Here is a 17503-nt window from a genome sequence, read left to right on the forward strand (position 1 = left end):
AAGAATAATGGAAAAATGTAAAGTGGCTTATGTAGGTTGTGGCGTATTCCTAACAATGGTTTGCACACGCACACACACACATACACACACATGGCATAAACATATGACAACAACCAGTAAACATGGTGATTTCATCATGAGAGTGAAGGTTAACAGGTGGTCTGCCAGAGTATTGCTCCTATCTGCACCAAACAATTAAAAAAAAAAACAAAACTAGAGGAAGTTCTCCAGTATACTAAAGAATTTATAAATATAAAAAAACAAAAATCTCATGAGTTGAGTATCATTGCCACCTGAATGGGCTGTGATCATCACCTGCGGAAGGAGTGACTACCTCAGTGAGAACATAGGTTTTATCAATTTAACAGGCATTTCTTCAGCATGTACTAAGTCATGTTAAGGATGTTAAGCATGTACTATGTCCTAAGCACCATGCTGGACACTGTGGATTCAAAAACATGTTAGTTAACTCCTTAAGGGAAAGATACTATCTTCATGATTTTAGCTCAGTGCCTGGCCATTATAAGCATTTAATAAATGTCATCTCTGGAGCAGGTAGGTAGTGCAGTGAATAGAGCACTGATCCTGGAATCAGGAGGACCTGAGTTCAAATTCGGCCTCAGACACTTAACACTTACTAGCTGTGTAAGTCACTTAACCCCAATTGCCCTGCCTTCCCCCCTTCAAAAAAGTAAAAATAAAAAAAAAATTAGATTTCATTTCACTAAACTTGGAAAGGTTGTAAAAAACATCCACACCCACCCAAAAATGTATACATGACAATGAGTTTACTTCTGATGCTAGTTTTTCCATGAAGAAATTTCAGACAATTGTATCACTGAAACCATGTCATAAAGGAATTTCTTGTATTGCTTCATCTCACTAAAATGAAGGAGAAAGAACAGTCCTTAAAAATAAAATCATTAAATCCCTATAGAGTCATAGATATCTGTAATCTATTTGTTCTTGGGGTTGAAGGAGAGGAATTATACAATTTTAATCTAAACTAAAATATCTCATACAACATACATATATGATAACATATAATAATGTAACAGATATAATAATAATAGCTAGTATTTACATTGTACTTTATATTATCTCATCTTATCTCCATAGTAACCCCAGGAGGAAGACACTACCATTATCCCCATTTTACAGATGAGAAAACTGAGGACAGGTTAAATACCATGACCCAGGTCATATAATAATGAGTTGGAGGCTGGGTTTGTACTCAGGTCCTCCTGACTCCAGATCCGGCACTCTATTCACAGTACCACCTGACTACCAACTATGATTTGGGATTTGTGAATAAATTTGGGTCTGAGGAGGCTGCTGACTTACTTATGGTAAAATTTAAAAGTAGTCAAAAATATGATCAGCCAAAGGCTCCATCATCTTCTCAGCACTGTTATGTGTGAGATCACCAGTAGAAATCATGGTGAATTCAAGCTGTTGTACTTTTGAGAAGCATTATACAAGATTTTTTTCCCTTCCAAATCATTCCATGCTAGCTGAAGGTTGCCAGGATTCTAGAAACTGACATCATCATCTCAAACCATAGACTAGAAGCATAGGAATAACTTCATTTCATCCAGCCCCTTCATTTTACAGGTGAAGAATTAAAGCCCAAAGACACTGTGGTTTGCTCAAGTTCACAGAGGTTATTAGTAGCATACCTTGGAACCAGAACCCAGGTCTTCAAATCCCTAGGCTCCTAGTCTGAGATGCAAGAAATAAGAATTAAGAAGGCTTTAAGCTCTGCCTCAAAACACCTGTCAGGTTGGACAGCCATTTGATGATTGGGTCTCCTTAATTCTTACCATCCCATACAGAGAGTTAGGCTGTAACAACAACCAAGACCAGGAGATTCTATCTTTTTCAGCCTACCTCTCATTTCTTTCTTTTTTTTTTTTTTTGCTTTTTGGAGGGCAGTTGGGGTTAAGTAACTTGCCCTAGGTTACATGGCTAGTTTTTGTGTGTGGGTGTTAAGTGTCTGAGGCCGGAACCGAACTCGGGTCCTCCCGACTCTGGGGCCGGTGCTTTACTCACTGCGTGGGGCCAGTGCTTTACTCACTGCGCCACCTAGCCACCCCCTACCTCTCATTTCTAACTTTTTAAAATGTCAGTAATGCTAAGATCTTGCAAGCTTGTAAGGAACTTATATTCTAAAGGGGGTGGAGGAGGGGACAAGTACATTCATATCTGTAAGGGAGTGGCAGTTGACTATTTACCTGTCAAGGGCATAAGTATTTAGGTTTAAGAAAGATAGTTGATGAGTAAGCCTGCTCTAATAGTTCATTTATCTGAGGCATAGGTCTGCCTTAAAGTTCCAAGTTACTGAGAAAAGTCTGAGTTCTGCAATGGCATTTGCTCATTTACATAAGACAAGCCATGGAATTTTGGAGCTAATGGAGAAGGAAGAGAGAGATTTCCAGCCACACTCCCTGAGGAGCTGATTGGGGTCAGGGAAGAGAATACTTTGGCTCTGAAAAATAATCCAACCATAAAGAGCTACTATGGTAATAGAAAAGCCTAGGGTTCATCTTCAGAGGATACTGAAGCAAAGAAACCCTCTTCTACCCTAAAAAGTAACATCAAATGGCTACCTGCTCGAAAAGAATTCATAGAAGAACTTTAAAAGACTTTAAAAATCAAATGAGAGGGGCAGCTAGGTGGTGCAGTGAATAGAGCACTGGCCCTGGAGTCAGAAGGACCTGAGTTCAAATCTAGCCTCAGACACACTAGCCTTGTGACTGTGGGCAAGTTACTTAACCCCAATTGCCCTCCAAAAAGCAAAATAAATAAATAAATCGAAATCAAATGAGAGAGATTGAGGAAAAACAGAAGAACAAGAATAATACAAGAAAAACATTATGAAAAGAAAGTCAACCCATTAGGAAAGGAGATCCAGAATCTTTTTTTTAAAGCAATTGGGGTTAAGTAACTTGCTCAAGGTTACACAGCCAGTTATTTCTGGGTGTGGTGCTGAGTATCTGAGCCTGGATTTGATCCAGGTCATCCCGACACTGGAGCCAGTAATATTACTTGCTGAGCCACCTGGCCACCCCTAAGCAATTGGGGTTAAGTAACTTGCTCAAGGTAACACAGCCAGGTGTTTCTGGGTGGGTGCTAAGTGTCTGAGCCCGGGATTCAATCTCCAGGTCATCCTGACACTGGAGCTGGTGCTCTTACTCGCTGTGCTACCTGGCCGCTCTGGAGATCCAGAATCTTAAGGAAGAAAATGACTCCTTGAAAATCAGAACTGGGCAAGGGGAAGCCAGTGAAGTTAAAAGAAAAAAAGAAATTTAAAAATATTATCTCAGAAGAAAAACAACTGATCTAGAGAACAAATCAAGAAGAGAAAACATAAGAATAATTGCACTGCCTGAAAGCTCTGATTGAAATAAGAATCTTGATACAACAATATAAGAAATAATAAAAGAAAATTGTTCTGAAGCATTAAAATAAGAGGAGAAAAGTAGAATTAGAAAAAATCCACCAATCACCACCTGAAAGAGATCCTACAAGGAAAACTCATAGGAATATTATAGTCAAATTCTGAAACCCCCAAATCATGGACAAAATACTAGGAGCAACAAGAAAAAAAGTTTACATGTGTCAGTACCACAATTAGAATCACACAAGACCTAGCAGTGGTGACACTAAAAAATTGCGGGTCTTGGAACATTATATATCAAAGAGAAAAAGAACTGGGGTTCTGGCTGAAAATATCACGCCCAGCAAAGGTAAGCATAATTCTGAATGAAAAAAAAAATGAATCAACTGTCAGACTTTCAGGACTTTGTTTAAAAAAAACACAAAACCCTGAACTCAATGGAAGATTTGACATATGAGAGCCAAGAGAAATATAAGGTACATACCATTGACCAATTACAAGGGACTCAATAAGGATAGGATGTTTACCTTTTAGGTATGGAAAATGTAAAACTTATGTCTAAGATTGTTACTAGTAATTAGGTAACTTATAAGAAAGATTGGGGTAGACCTGAGTATGATGTGACTTTAAAAAGTAAAACCATTCAAGAACAGCTAATGAGGCGCAAGAGGAAGAACCAATACAGAGGAATTAGATGGGGGAAGGGGGACTGTTAGTTCTGAAAACCTGCTTTCATTGAGAGTGGGTTTAAGAGGAAAAAATACATGTATATCTAGAAGAGTATAAAAGTCTTCTAAATTTAGAAAGAAATAAAATTCTAAATGGGGAGAGGATAAAGGAGGGATCTTCAGAGGGGAGGGTGAGGGAATAGGTTAAAAGGCAGATATATAAGGATGTTTAGATTCAGGGGAATGAGAGGATAAGGAAGGGATTGCTGGAGGGGAGATACATTAAGTAATAGGAGGACAAGGTAGTGATAGAAGTAAAGTAGAGGAGTTAGGAGAGAGGAAAAAAGAGATATGCACAAACATAAAAACAAGATTAGGAGTAGAATCTCCTAGGGAAAGTATATGTTTATATATGTGTGTATACATGTATGTATATGTGTATGTATATATCAATACCTATGTATAAATATTTCCATGCTTAATTGTAGCCTCAGGGTAGCAGGTAGTGGGGAGGAAGGGGGCAAAAAGTAAAAAGTGTTCTGCAGAGAACAAAAGAAAAATTACAAGGAAGCAAAGAAAAGATGGACATCTTTCAATTTAACGCACAGTATTTAATGTATAGGCTTTCTTTATTTTTTGTCTTTTTGGAGGGGGGAAGGCAGGGCAGTTAGGGTTAAGTGACTCACCCAAGGTCACACAGCTAGTAAGTGTTAAGTGTCTGAGGCCCGATTTGAATTCAGGTCCTCCTGACTCTAGGGTTGGTGCTCTATTCACTGTGCCACCTAGCTGCCCCTTATATATAGGCTTTCTTGAAATCTGTGTTCTGCTGTGCATGTAATGTTTTTTTCTTATTTTATATTTAAGTTTATGTTTTTCTTTTCTTTTTGTTTGGGTTATTTTTTTTGGAGGGGGGGAAAGCAAGGCAATTGAGGTTAAGTGACTTGCCCAAGTTCACACAGCTAGTGTGTCAAGTGTCTGAGGCCAGATTTGAACTCAGGTCCTCCTGACTCCAGGTTCAATGCTCTATTCACTGTGCCACTTAGCTGCCCCAATATCAGTTTTTAATGGAATAGAAAGAGCATTAAACAGAGGTCTAGAGACCTGGGTTCTTGTTCTAGCTCTTTAAAAAACTAACTGTGTGTCACTCATCCCCACAGATCCTCAATTTCCTTATCTTTGGGGTTTGTGTTTGTTTTTTTTCTTTTTGGAGGGTAGAGGGCAGGGCAATTGGGGTTAAGTGACTTGCCCAAGGTCACACGGCTACTAAGTGCTAAGGGTCTGAGGCTGGATTTGAACTTAGGTCCTCCTGACTCCAGGGCCGGTGCCACCCCAATTTCCTCATCTTTGAGATAAGGACAACAGCACCTATGCTATAAGATCATTGTGAAGCATAAATCAGATACTGCAAATGAATGAACAACATGGTGTGGTGGGTAGAGTGCCATGCCAGGCTGGCAGTCAGGAAGATCTAGATTCAGTCAGTCAAAAGTATGTACTGTGTACTAGGAGCTTTACCTAACTCTAATAATACAATGAAAGGCTAAAGACAGTCCCTGCCCTCAAGGAGTTTACAATCTAACGGGTGAGACAACATAGAGACAAACATGTACAGATAAGCTATATACAGAATAAAGAGCAAACAGGGAAGACAATAGAACTAAGAGGATAGGAAAGGTTTTTGTAGAGGGTTAGATTTTTATCAGAGTCTTGAAGGAAGCCAGATAAATGAAAAAGAAAAGTATTCCAGACTTGGGGGACAAGCCAGAGGAAATCCCTGTAGCCAAGAGATGGAGTATCCTGTTCATGTGACATATTCAAATACTGCCTCAGACACTTAGCTTGTGTGACCCTGGGCAAGTCACTTAGCCCCTCCTGGTCTCTGTTTCTTCATCTGTAAAATGAGGAATATACTATTATCCTTAATGATAGCACCTGCCTCACTAGGCAGTTATGAGGCTCAAATGAGATAAATATAAATGCTTTGCAAACCTTAAAGTGTTATGTAGATGTCAGCTATTATTATTTATCATAATTATTAGCTTTCAAGTTTAAAGGCTCTATGAAAACCCACATTTTTAACAATAATTAATGTTATTCTAACTGCTTTGGCAGATTCAAATTAGTGACCCCAAGGTCTTATGCCATTAGAAGATTACAGGTTGGACTAGGTCACCGCTGATGACTGTATCAGCAATGCCATATTCACAATGCCTATAGAGATTACAAATATGCTGATATAATTATCCATTAGAAAATACGTCATGTTTGCCATATGAGGAAATAAACTAGAAAATTTATTAAGATACCAAAAGACTGAGTCCCAAAACCAGAAAGTGAAAGCCATCAGAGTAGTTATGACATTGGCACAGGTAGATAAAGTAGAAAGCACCCACATTTTCAAGCCTTTAAAACAGAACAGGCTACCTCAGGCAAAGGTCCTCCTCTCCCCACTCACAGCAACCACCCAGCGTCCTGGAAGCGCGCTCCCAGCAGCTCCGGCCCCTGGCAGTCCTCAGCAGGAGTCCTTAGCAGAAAGTCCTTAGCAGTCCTAACTCAAAAAGGGCTTCGCGCTGCCACTGCCTCTGCTGCTGCCGCCGTCACCACCACCGCCAGCCACCACAGGAACGCTAGCTTGGCTTCCGCTTTCTCTTGCTCCGCCCCTTCCTGCTACGTCAGCAAGTCCAACGGGGCATGGAAGATCTTTAAATCCCATAACCCTTACAATGACATTTATCGTTCTGGGGCAGGGGTCAGCAGACTATATCCTGGGAGCCAAATCCAGCTCAAACCAGACTGTACAAAAATAGACAATCAGACAGCTTTGGCTTGCCCAGGTATACTCTGCTAACCCTTGATCTAGGGTTCTGTGATTCCATGAATTACAGGAATTTTCAGTAATTTTGGTGGAGGACCCATCTGTTTACATGTTTTAGGAAACTTCATTTATTGCTTCAATGTATAGAAGGCATTCTAGAGGAAATGCACGTTAAATAGAAAATCATTGTCATTAAAAATAATAATACACACACGCTTGGCTTTCAGAGGTGTCATGCAAGGTTATATAGTAGGTTATATTCTAAAACTAATGACAAACATCATCAGCAAATTTCAGGGGACCCATGTGTTGCAGTGGAAGGAAAACTAGACCTGGCTGGCTGAGCTCTAACACACAACTGGAACAACTGGAACAACTGGACAACTGGAAGAATTTGGACAAATCATTTAAAGCCTTTGAGTTGCAATTTTCTCATTTGTAAGATGAGAGTCACACTTGTCCTATCCATTTCATGAATGGGTTGTGAGGAATGCCTTATAAGATTTCTAGGAAGATGGCTGAATGAGAGGTTGGGAATAAGTCAAATAATCCATCCCTTCCCACTCCGCCTACCCCACCCCCTTTACTGCAAAGAAGCTGGGTGTGCTAAATAAACTAAAAACAGTAACAATTAAAAGAGGGGAGGAAAGAAATTCTTAAAAGGAAAATAAACCAACTAATCAGCAGAGAGGATTAGGAAATGAGTATGAATTGAAGAAATACTGAGGAAGGGGGGAATTGGTGAGAGGGGATGGGGAAGAGAAATGTCAGAAGAAAGCTCCAGGACAAAACAATAAATCTGCAATATCTACATTTAGGAATTCAGAAGAAAAAGAACAGAAAAGAATGGCCAAAAGGACCCCCAGAGTGATTGGGAGGTATAATAAATACATGAAATCAGAGTTTTTAATGAAAAATCCACTAGGAGAAAACCAGCCACAGAAGTAATCATAAAAGACAAATGAAATAATCTTGCTTATATAAAGTTACAATCTTTTCCACAAATAAAATGGATATAGCTAGAATCAGCAGAAAAGATATGAACTGGAAAAACATCTTTACATTAAAATTTTGGCATATAAAACTATAGTGAATTGACACAAAACCTAGATGTATGATCAAATAATGTGAACAACTTTCAAAAAATGAAATAAAAACTATTGATTTCCACTTAAAATGGTTTGAATCAGAAAAATCTAAATTAAAATAACTCTGAGATATATACTCATCAAACTAGCAAAGATATGTGTGTATCGCATAATTTTATTTTTTATTTATTTATCTATTTTTTTTTTTTGCTTTTTGGAGGGCAATTGGAGTTGTGACTTGCCCGAGGTCACACGGCTAGGTTTTTTTTTGTGTGTGCGTTAAGTGTCTGAAGCTGAATCCAAACCCAGGTCCTCCTGACTCCAGGGCCAATGCTCTAATTCACTGCGCCACCTAGCTGCCCCATATCACATAATTTTAGAATTGAAAGGAATTTTACTATCCATTCAGTCTACTTCATTCCTAAAAGAAATCCCCACCAATTACTAGATCGAATAAGTAGCCAACTAACCTCTGCTTGGAAATTTCCAAAGAGAAAAAGTCCACTACCTCCCCAGGCAGCCCATTCCACTTTGCCAGCTCTAATTGTTAGGAAGTTTTTCCTGACGTCATACCTAAACTTGTGTTTTTCCAACTTCCATCCCATGCCCTGAGCTCTGCCCTCTGTGACCAAACAGAATTCCCCAATCATTCATGCCTTTCTAATATCTCAGCATGGCTCTCATTTTCTCCATGTATCTTCTCCTCCCTGGACTAAACATTCCCAATTCCTTCAATCAGTCATCATATTATGTGGATTTAAGGTCCTTTAACATCCTGGTTGCCTTCCTGAAGACATTTTCTAAAGATGAGAAAAACTCATTGTTGGAGTTCCTGGATGAAAACAGGCATGGTCCTTTACTGCTAGAGAAACTGTGAATGCAGCTGGAAAACAATCTGGAACCAAGAGAGAAAAGTTAACAAACTGTTCCTACCTTTCAGTCCAGAGATACCACTACTAGGAGTAGTGACAGTAAGTTATTGACAGCAAGAAAAGACCTTTACGCACAACAATGTTCACAGCATGATGTGTGATAAAAAGCTAAAAACATTTGAGCCTAAAGATTAGACAAATGACTGAACAACTATAGTGTTTGAATGTCATTTAGCATAGTGTCATGTAATATTAGTGTATTAATGTAATATATTCTGCCATGAGAAATTAGGAATATGAAAAATTCAGAGAAATATTCCAGATCATGGGATCACAGCTCTCGAGCCAGAAGGGACCAGTCCAACTCCCTCATTGAAACTGAAGCACAGGGTAGTTGTGCCCAGGTCCTGTAAGCAGGGGCAGAGGCGGCATGAGGTGAAGCAGGAGAAAGCAGAGACAAAAGACCAACATTCGCAGGAATTACACCAATACAAGTCGAGTCAACACAGAGAGAGAGCCAATGCTCTAGTCAAATACAAGGTCAATGTAAGGACCACACTGAAAGATAAGGACTGTTGAACTAACTGCTGGGGAAGGAATGAGAGAGGTTATTGGGGGTGCTTTGGGAAACATTGTTTTCTAAAGTATAAAGCATGATATGGGCAACTAGGTGGCATAGTGGATAGAGCTCTGGGCCTGGAGTCAGAAGGACCTGAGTTCAAATCTAGCCTTATTCACTTATTAGCTGTGTGACCCTGGGCAAGTCACTTAACACTGCCTCAGTTTCCTCATCTGTAAAATGAGCTGGAGAAGGAAATGGTAAACCACTCTAGTTATCTTTGCCATGAAAACCCCAAATGGGGTGATGGACAGTCAGACACAGCTGAAACGACTGAACAAAAAGTAGAATATAGATGTGAGCTACTATTATTGTGGGTGTGTATCAAAGATCTCCGACATGGGATAAAAGCAAATCTCCATTAGCTAATTTTCCTTCTTTATGTGCTGAATGAGCATGTCATCAGTAAGAGTATGAATGGATCTGTCTTTACCCTTCTCTAGGAAGATGAAGACTCATCCTCTCCACTTACGAGCAATCAAGCAATTCTATCTCTATCTGCCACCTCTCAGAGGTTTCCGTTAATCAGCTCAGGGAGATTTTGGGGGAATCCAGACTGAAAAAGAAATCTTTTCATGGCACTGTAGGTGTTGTTGGAAAGCTAGCACACACTTAGTCCAAGTTTCATCTTGGGACAAAATGAAGCATTCGTGAGTCACTGAACATTTAACAAAAGAGGTTTGCTTTGCCCTAACATAGCAAGGATATGCAACAAGGATACAAAGGCTCAGCTTCATTCTTGACTCCATTTGGAAACATGTCTGGTTGGTCAGTCATGAAGGAATGGTGACGGGTCAGCTAGGTGGCACAGTGCATAGAGCACTAGCCCTGGAATCAGGAGAACCTGAATTCAAATCAGGCCTCAGACATTTAACACTTACTAGCTGTGTAACCTTGGGCAAGTCACTTAACCCCAATTGCCCTGCCTTCCACCCTCCAAAAATACAAAAATATTTTTTTTAAATAGATAAAGGAATGGTGATGTGGTGGTCTTAGGTGCCCATGAAGTCTGAGAGGCCCTGCCTACAGTGAATGGGGCTATTTTTGCCCCACAAATTATAAAGCTGCATCAGGGAAGCTGAAATCAATCAGGCTGTATTAGAGGAGGAAGCTACAACAGGTTCAGGAAAGCTGCACCAGGAAACTGTTGGCCCTATCACACAGGGTATCCTCAAATTCTTTTGGAATCTACAAGGAAAAACTCCATCCAAACCATGAACTTCTTCAAACTGAGAGCAACTTAAATTGGGACAAGACTGTGATCTAGAAAGAACCTGGGGTCATCTTTTCCCACCCTCTCATCATTTTTGGAGATGAAGAAAGTCAAGCCCATAGAGATTAAGTGACTTCTCCAAGGTAACCAAATGCTGGGGACAGGATTTGAACACAAATCTCCTGACTTCAAATCTGCTGCTATTTCTGCTACATCATTCTAATCAGATCCTTTCGATCAGTGGGTCCTCAGGTTCTGCTGGCATGGGCCAAGGAATTTGAATGTTGAATCCTTTCACTGGGAAGCTCTCACAACACACTGAGCCGGGGTGGGTGTGTGTGCAGGGGGCGAGGGGGCGGGGGAGGTGCCACAAGGTACACAACAATGATTGCCATTTATTACAAGTAAATGTAATAATAGTTTGCTGCAGGTCTAGGGACTGTTTTGGTTTTCTCAGTTCATTAAAGTTCAATAGTTTCAGAAAATGTATAGGTTTGGTTCTGTTTAAAATGATTTGGAGTTGGGGGTTTTTTTGGTGGGAAGGGGATGTTTTTTAAAAGAAAACCTTTGTTTGGCTCATAGTTTAATTTTTTTTAAACTGCAATTTGGATTATGTTTGGAGTTCATCAAATTATTATTACTATTATATTATAATATAGAACATCATAATATATTATTATAATTTATCCTGGTTTGGGAGAGATGACATTTATTTAGTTCAAGACTCTTCCCTTTATGCCACAGTAAAAGAAGACCCAAAGTCCATAATCTGTTCTTGTTATTTTTATGAACCCTTTCTAATTTCACACAGAACTGAGAACCTGTTGTATAACCCAGACCAGTCCTGAGCATAGAGGGGCAAGCACAAGGCCCTACTAGCTATAACATCTCTCACTTTACATAGTACAACAGCTAGGTCCCTTAAGTTACTGTTTGGCTGACTGAACTGAATTTGGCTTTATAGCTGTTCCAAAGAACCCATTATTGTTTTTCTCTTGCTCCAAATCTCTTCTCCCATGGATCTAGATCTGATATTAATCAATCATAAGATATTATACAGTGGTGATAAAAATAGATGATTTACTTAAAATAGAAAAACAAAAGAATAAAATTAGAAAAATCCATTAACAGCAAATATTCTTAATATCATCCGAGAAGGGCCCCTTCTTGAGTGTTGGCTTTTAAATTCAGTCCATTTTCACTTAGCAGGAGAGAGACCCAGGCCTTTCAGATAAGGATTCAGCTACAGACCCCAGTAGGCAAGGGAATGGCTCAGTCCCTCATGAGAGCTGGTAAGAAACCTCTTGGGGTGAATTCCTGTGGTGTCCTCGAACTGGAAACCAGGAAACACTTGAAGCTTGCTGGTATAATAGTAGACTAAAACGGTAGCTGAAGGGGAATGCCTCCTGCTGCCCCTTCCATCAGGGATCCATAGTGTGAGCATGCCAACATGATCCATTTATAGCTGAGGGTAAAGTATCTGGCGGGGAAACATAGCCTTGGATCCCACTACCTTAGTACTGCTGATATGCCTGCCTCCTGGCTAGCCCTAGGATAGTCTGTGTGCAGTGGCCATAACCCACAGTCTAGTTTCCCATTTCCCAGAGCACTGTTTCAGTGGGAGGAGGCAGACAGTGGCCGCCATTCAGACACCACTACTATACAGGCCTTCTGGAAACGTCTGTCCCCCTACAAAGGGCACATGTCTCTTCCCCTAATTAAATTAAAATGTACAGAGTACTTTCCCCACAATAACCTTGTGGGAAGCTAGTTCCAAGAGTCATTGTTCTTATTTTACACATGAGAAAACTGGGAGTCCCAGAGGTAAAGTGACTCTTTTCCCTAGTTAGAAGGGGGTAGATCAGAGAACCAAACTTAGTTCTTTTTACTCCAGAAAAGTATATTGTCCACTGGCCTAATATTCCTGTAAGAATGGTTTGACTAGGTAAGACAGACCCCTGCAAGAAAAGAAACATGCCTCTACTACCTGCCTGCTGACACCCACTGAAGAGATTAAGAGACACCTGGTCAGGCCTGAGACATTCCTTATCCCATTCTGAACTGTAGCGTAGCAGAGGTGGGAAGACATTGGACGACAGAGCTCAAGAAAGCTGCGTTCTTGTCCTGACTCTACTACTAATTAGCAAAATAACTTTGGTTTGTTTTTTAATCTAAAAAATAGCTTTATTCATTGCATTTCAATTCATAACAGTATTGGGTTCATGCAGTAGAAAAGACTAGCACAATTATTCATTCATTTCTTGAGGAGAAAAAATGGGATTTAGCGGTGGAGGGAAGAGGAGGAAGAAAAGCTCCTGTTGCCCTGGGACAGGGGAGATTCAAAAGAAGCTGATCACTGTGCCTGGGAGGCAAGCCCATGTTTTATCATGAAGACTGTGTCTGCAGCTTCTAAATCCAAATACTTAGCTCTGAATAATGGCAAGAGAGAAGTGACCACCTAGTGACCTAGGAGAGTGGGTTGACTGGAGGTGGCAAATAAGAATGAAGGCAGCTGTTCTGGGAGCCTGCTGGTTATTCACGTTCCCTTGGAGAGCTGTTCTTGGGAGAAAATGGGGTGGAGGGCAGAAATTTTATTTCTGCCGTCACAACTCTCCACAAAATGCTATAGTATGTTATACATGAACATGTCTCATTTCAATAGCCTTGGATGTACAACTCAATTTATTAAAATATCAATTCCTTTTAAAAAACAAAAACAAAGTCAAAAAAGGAAATGTTTTCAATCCTGTATCTTTCAGCTGGTGATTTTCTAACCTGGAGTGTGGGCATAGTGAATTGATATCCTTACCTCTGGGAGGTTCTGTAGTTGGTGGGTTGCTGCAGCCAGGCCCCTATGGCAGGATTTCATTCTCTGGGCAGCCCTGTTCACTGGCTGTGCTGGGTGCAGCCATGGCCAGACTCAGCAGCTAGCCACCTGAGGCCTGATTAGCAGGCTGGCTAAACAAGGGCTGGGTCAAGTCCTGGTTTGCTGGCATGGAAATCTGTTGACTCTTGTAGAGCTGCTGCCCATCTGTGATCTGCCTAAGCTACTGCCATCCTTGCTAGGTTTCTGTCTATACAGTTTGCTAGGTGATAGATAGGAGGGTTTGGATCTGTGCCTGATCGAACTGGGTGCTTGATACAGGAAATGCTAAGTGGATATACTGTATTTGGTCACGTTGAACTGCATAAGAAATTGCCAGACGTGGGTATAGGTTCTAGGCTTCCCTGACTTGCCTTTGGTCCCTGTGCTGATAGGCTTCAGTGGGACACAGTCTATCTTTTTGTGTAGACCTGGGTGAATGAAATTGACTTGAAATAGGTTTTCCTTGGAATTACTGATCTTTTCATGATTTTTAAAATTTTTGTTTTTGTAATCCTTCTGAGAGATGTGAACTGTTTTGTTTCTATTCATTCTGTCATGTTAGAGAGAGTTTTCAGTCATTTCTGATATTTCTTTGGCATGTTATCTATCTGTTCCTGAGTACTTAAATTTTCTTCTTCTTCTTCTTCTTCTTTTGACCTATACACTCCGGAATTTGGCAACTACACTTCTGAGTGTGTTGAACCTGGATTTTGTCTCTAGTAATAACTTTTTAAATTTTGGTCTTTTTTTGGAGGGGGGAAGGCAGGGCAGTTGATGTTAAGTGACTTGTCTAAAGTCATACAACTAGTAAGTGTTAAGGGTCAGAGGCAGGATTTGAATTCAGGTCCTCCTGACTCCAGGGCTGATGCTCTATTCACTACACCACCTAGCTGCCCTGTGGTGATAACTTTAATATCTGGCTTCAATGATTCTTGGCAATATTCTTTTATACTTTCCTGGAAAAAAAAAGTTTTCACTTGAGCATTTTTGTTTCATCATGTGTTTCTGGGAAGCCTGTCAGCACAAGTAAGTCAGGGAAGTCTAGAACCTATACCTGTATCAGGGATAAGGGAAAGGAATCCTGGATGAGAGTATAGCCAAGGAAACCAGCAACCTGCTCTTATAATTGTGTTGTTCAGTCCTTGAGCTAAGTATCTGGAACCTGTAGAGCTTAAAAATGGAAGACAACAGTGAGGGTGTGTCTTGGATCACATAAACTGATGTGGAACAAACTGCCCATTCTGCAAAGAAAAACCATCCTAACTTATTGGCAGGGGTTGGTCCTGAGGTCCTTGAATAACACAACATACACAACACAGACCCTATGTAATATAGATAAATACCAAAGAAGTTGCCAGCATCCTTTCCAGGAGTGTACAGAACCTGCGGGAGATAGCGAAGAAGGGAATAAACAGTTACATAATACCAACTATGTGCCAGGCACTGTCCTAAGCAGTTTTTATAAATGCTATATCTTTTAAATCTCACAACAGCTCTAAAAAGTATTTTTAAATAAAAAGTGCTATTATTATCCCCATTTTATAGTTAAGGAACTGAGGCAAAGAAAAGTTAGATGACTTGCCAAGGGTCACACAACTAATTAGTATCTAAGGCCAGATTTGAACTCAGGACTTCCTGACTCCAAGCCCAGGACTTAATCCATTGCTCCATCAGCTGTCTCTACAGGGTCCTGACATGAAAATTTAATTCAGGAAGTAAGGCTGAAAAATGAATAAACACAGGAAAACACCAATGTTAAAGAATATTCTGGAACCAGGAATATTTAGAACACAACCCCAGGAGAAAGGAATAACTTCATACTCTCTACAAGCAAAGACATAAAGAAATTAATAAAATAAAAACTATTTTTCCCAATCGTAAGCTAACAATATAAATGAAATGGATGAATATTTGTGAAATTTTTGGTTACTCAAATTAATGGAAGAAATAGAGAATTTTAATAACCCAGTCTCTGGAAAAGAAATTGAACAAGTCAGAGATGAAATTGTCAAGAAAAAAACACATAGGATTAATGTGAATTGCATTAAACATTCAAAGAATAGTTGATTATAATATTATACCTCAAATATTGCCAGCGAAGAATCCCAAAAAGAAAAATTTTAAATCTCAACAATGAAGAGGAAAATTGAAAGAACTTGACCAAGTGCTTGTCACAGAAGGAATAACTGATGGTCAACTTATTGAAATGTTGCTTCTGGTGTCCAACTATAGCCTTTTTGCTGCCTACCAATTAAATAGGGATAGGGGAAATTTTAAGTACCATTATCCAGAGTTCACCCTTCAATAGGGCCAAAGCACCTTGCCCCTGAGTGAACTGAGATTCCGTTATTCCTACAGCTCCCTCAGTTGCTTTCTCCCTCCCACGCCCTTCTTCTCAACAGAGTCCTTGCATCCTTCTTTTATGGCATCTTGGAGTTAACCCAAGAGGAAGAGGTTCTTAGGTGGTGGAGTGGATAGAGCACCAGGCCTGGAGTCAGGAAAACTCATCTTCCTGAATTCAAATCCAGCCTCAGACACTAGCTGTGTGGCCCTCAGTTAGTCACTTAACCCTGTTTGTCTCAGTTTTCTTATCTATAAAATGAGCTGGAGAAGAAAATTGCAAACCACTCCAATGGTTTGCGAGAATCTTTGCCAAGAAAAAACCCAAATGGGGTCATGAAGAGTTGGATACAAATGCAAAAGGACTGAACAACAACAAATTAATTTCCTTCAGAGTTGCCCTTTTTTGAGACCAGAGGGACAGGGTCACACAGTAAATAAAAAGTTAGACTTGGAGTCAAGAAAAATTGAATCCAAATCCCTCCGTACTATGTATGTGACCATCAGCAGGTCACTTAACCTATCTGAGCCTCAGTTTCCTTATCTGTAAAATGGGATAGTGCTATCTGTACTACCTAGTTCTCTGTTATTGTGGGAACCACAACATTATCATCATTTCATACCTGTACTATTTCAATAGCTTTTTGGATGATCTTCTTGCCTCAAGTTTCTTCCCCCTCCAGTCAATCCTCACCTCAGCTGTCAAATTTATCTTCCTAAAACACAAACAGAACTACGGGAGAAATTCCAGAGTTGCAACAAGCTTCAGAAAAGACAGATGGTGAGACATGTAACCTTAGAGTTACAGCATCATAGCCTTCATCCATCAAGGGGGACCATATTACCCCGCCATTCAATAAGTTCCAGTTACTTCTAATGACCCCAGGATGAAATATAAAATCCTCTGGCATTTCAAGCCCTCCAAAATGAGCCCTTCCTCTTTTTTCTCTCTTCTTACACCTTACTCTACATACTCTTTGATCCAGTGACACCGGCCTCCTTGCTGCTATTTTGCCCAAGACACTTCTTGTCTGCAAGCACTTTCATTGAGTGACCCCCAAACCTGAGATTCTCAACCTCCTCATCTCCACCTTCCCTCACCTCCTTCAAGCCCCACTTAAATCCAACCTTCTGCAAGAAGCCTTTCCCATTTCCCCCTAATACTATTGCTTTCTCTTTTCTGCTGATCTCCGATTTATCCTGAAGATATTTTGTTTGTCCAGTTGTTTGTATATTGTCTCCTCCAGTAAAACATGAGCTCTTTGAGAGCAGGGACTGGTTTTTGTCTTTCTTCATCTCCTAAGTGTTTAGAACCGTGCCTGATGTAGGCACTTGATAAGTGTTTATTGACTGACTGACATGTAGGATCAGAGAAAAACAGGTTACTCTTGTAGAGAATGTGAGTGGCCAGAGAACACGTGTTTTCACTGGTCTCATGGTCACTAAGCTGGTCTCTGATTTTATTTGCTGAGGGATAGTGGCTTATAAATCTCTCCCTGTTCTTTCATTGTATGACTGACTGAGGGCTAGAAGCCACCTGTCTAGTCAGACAGCCAACAACAGCTGGCAAGATGCCCCAGGCAAAGATTGTCTCTTTTGATCAATCCTGACCCTCTGCTGCT

This window comes from Petaurus breviceps, unplaced genomic scaffold (assembly GCF_028583685.1).
Source record: "Petaurus breviceps papuanus isolate PSGF00001 unplaced genomic scaffold, PetGlider_PUasm1.0 470, whole genome shotgun sequence".
NCBI classification, from domain to species: Eukaryota; Metazoa; Chordata; class Mammalia; order Diprotodontia; family Petauridae; genus Petaurus; species Petaurus breviceps.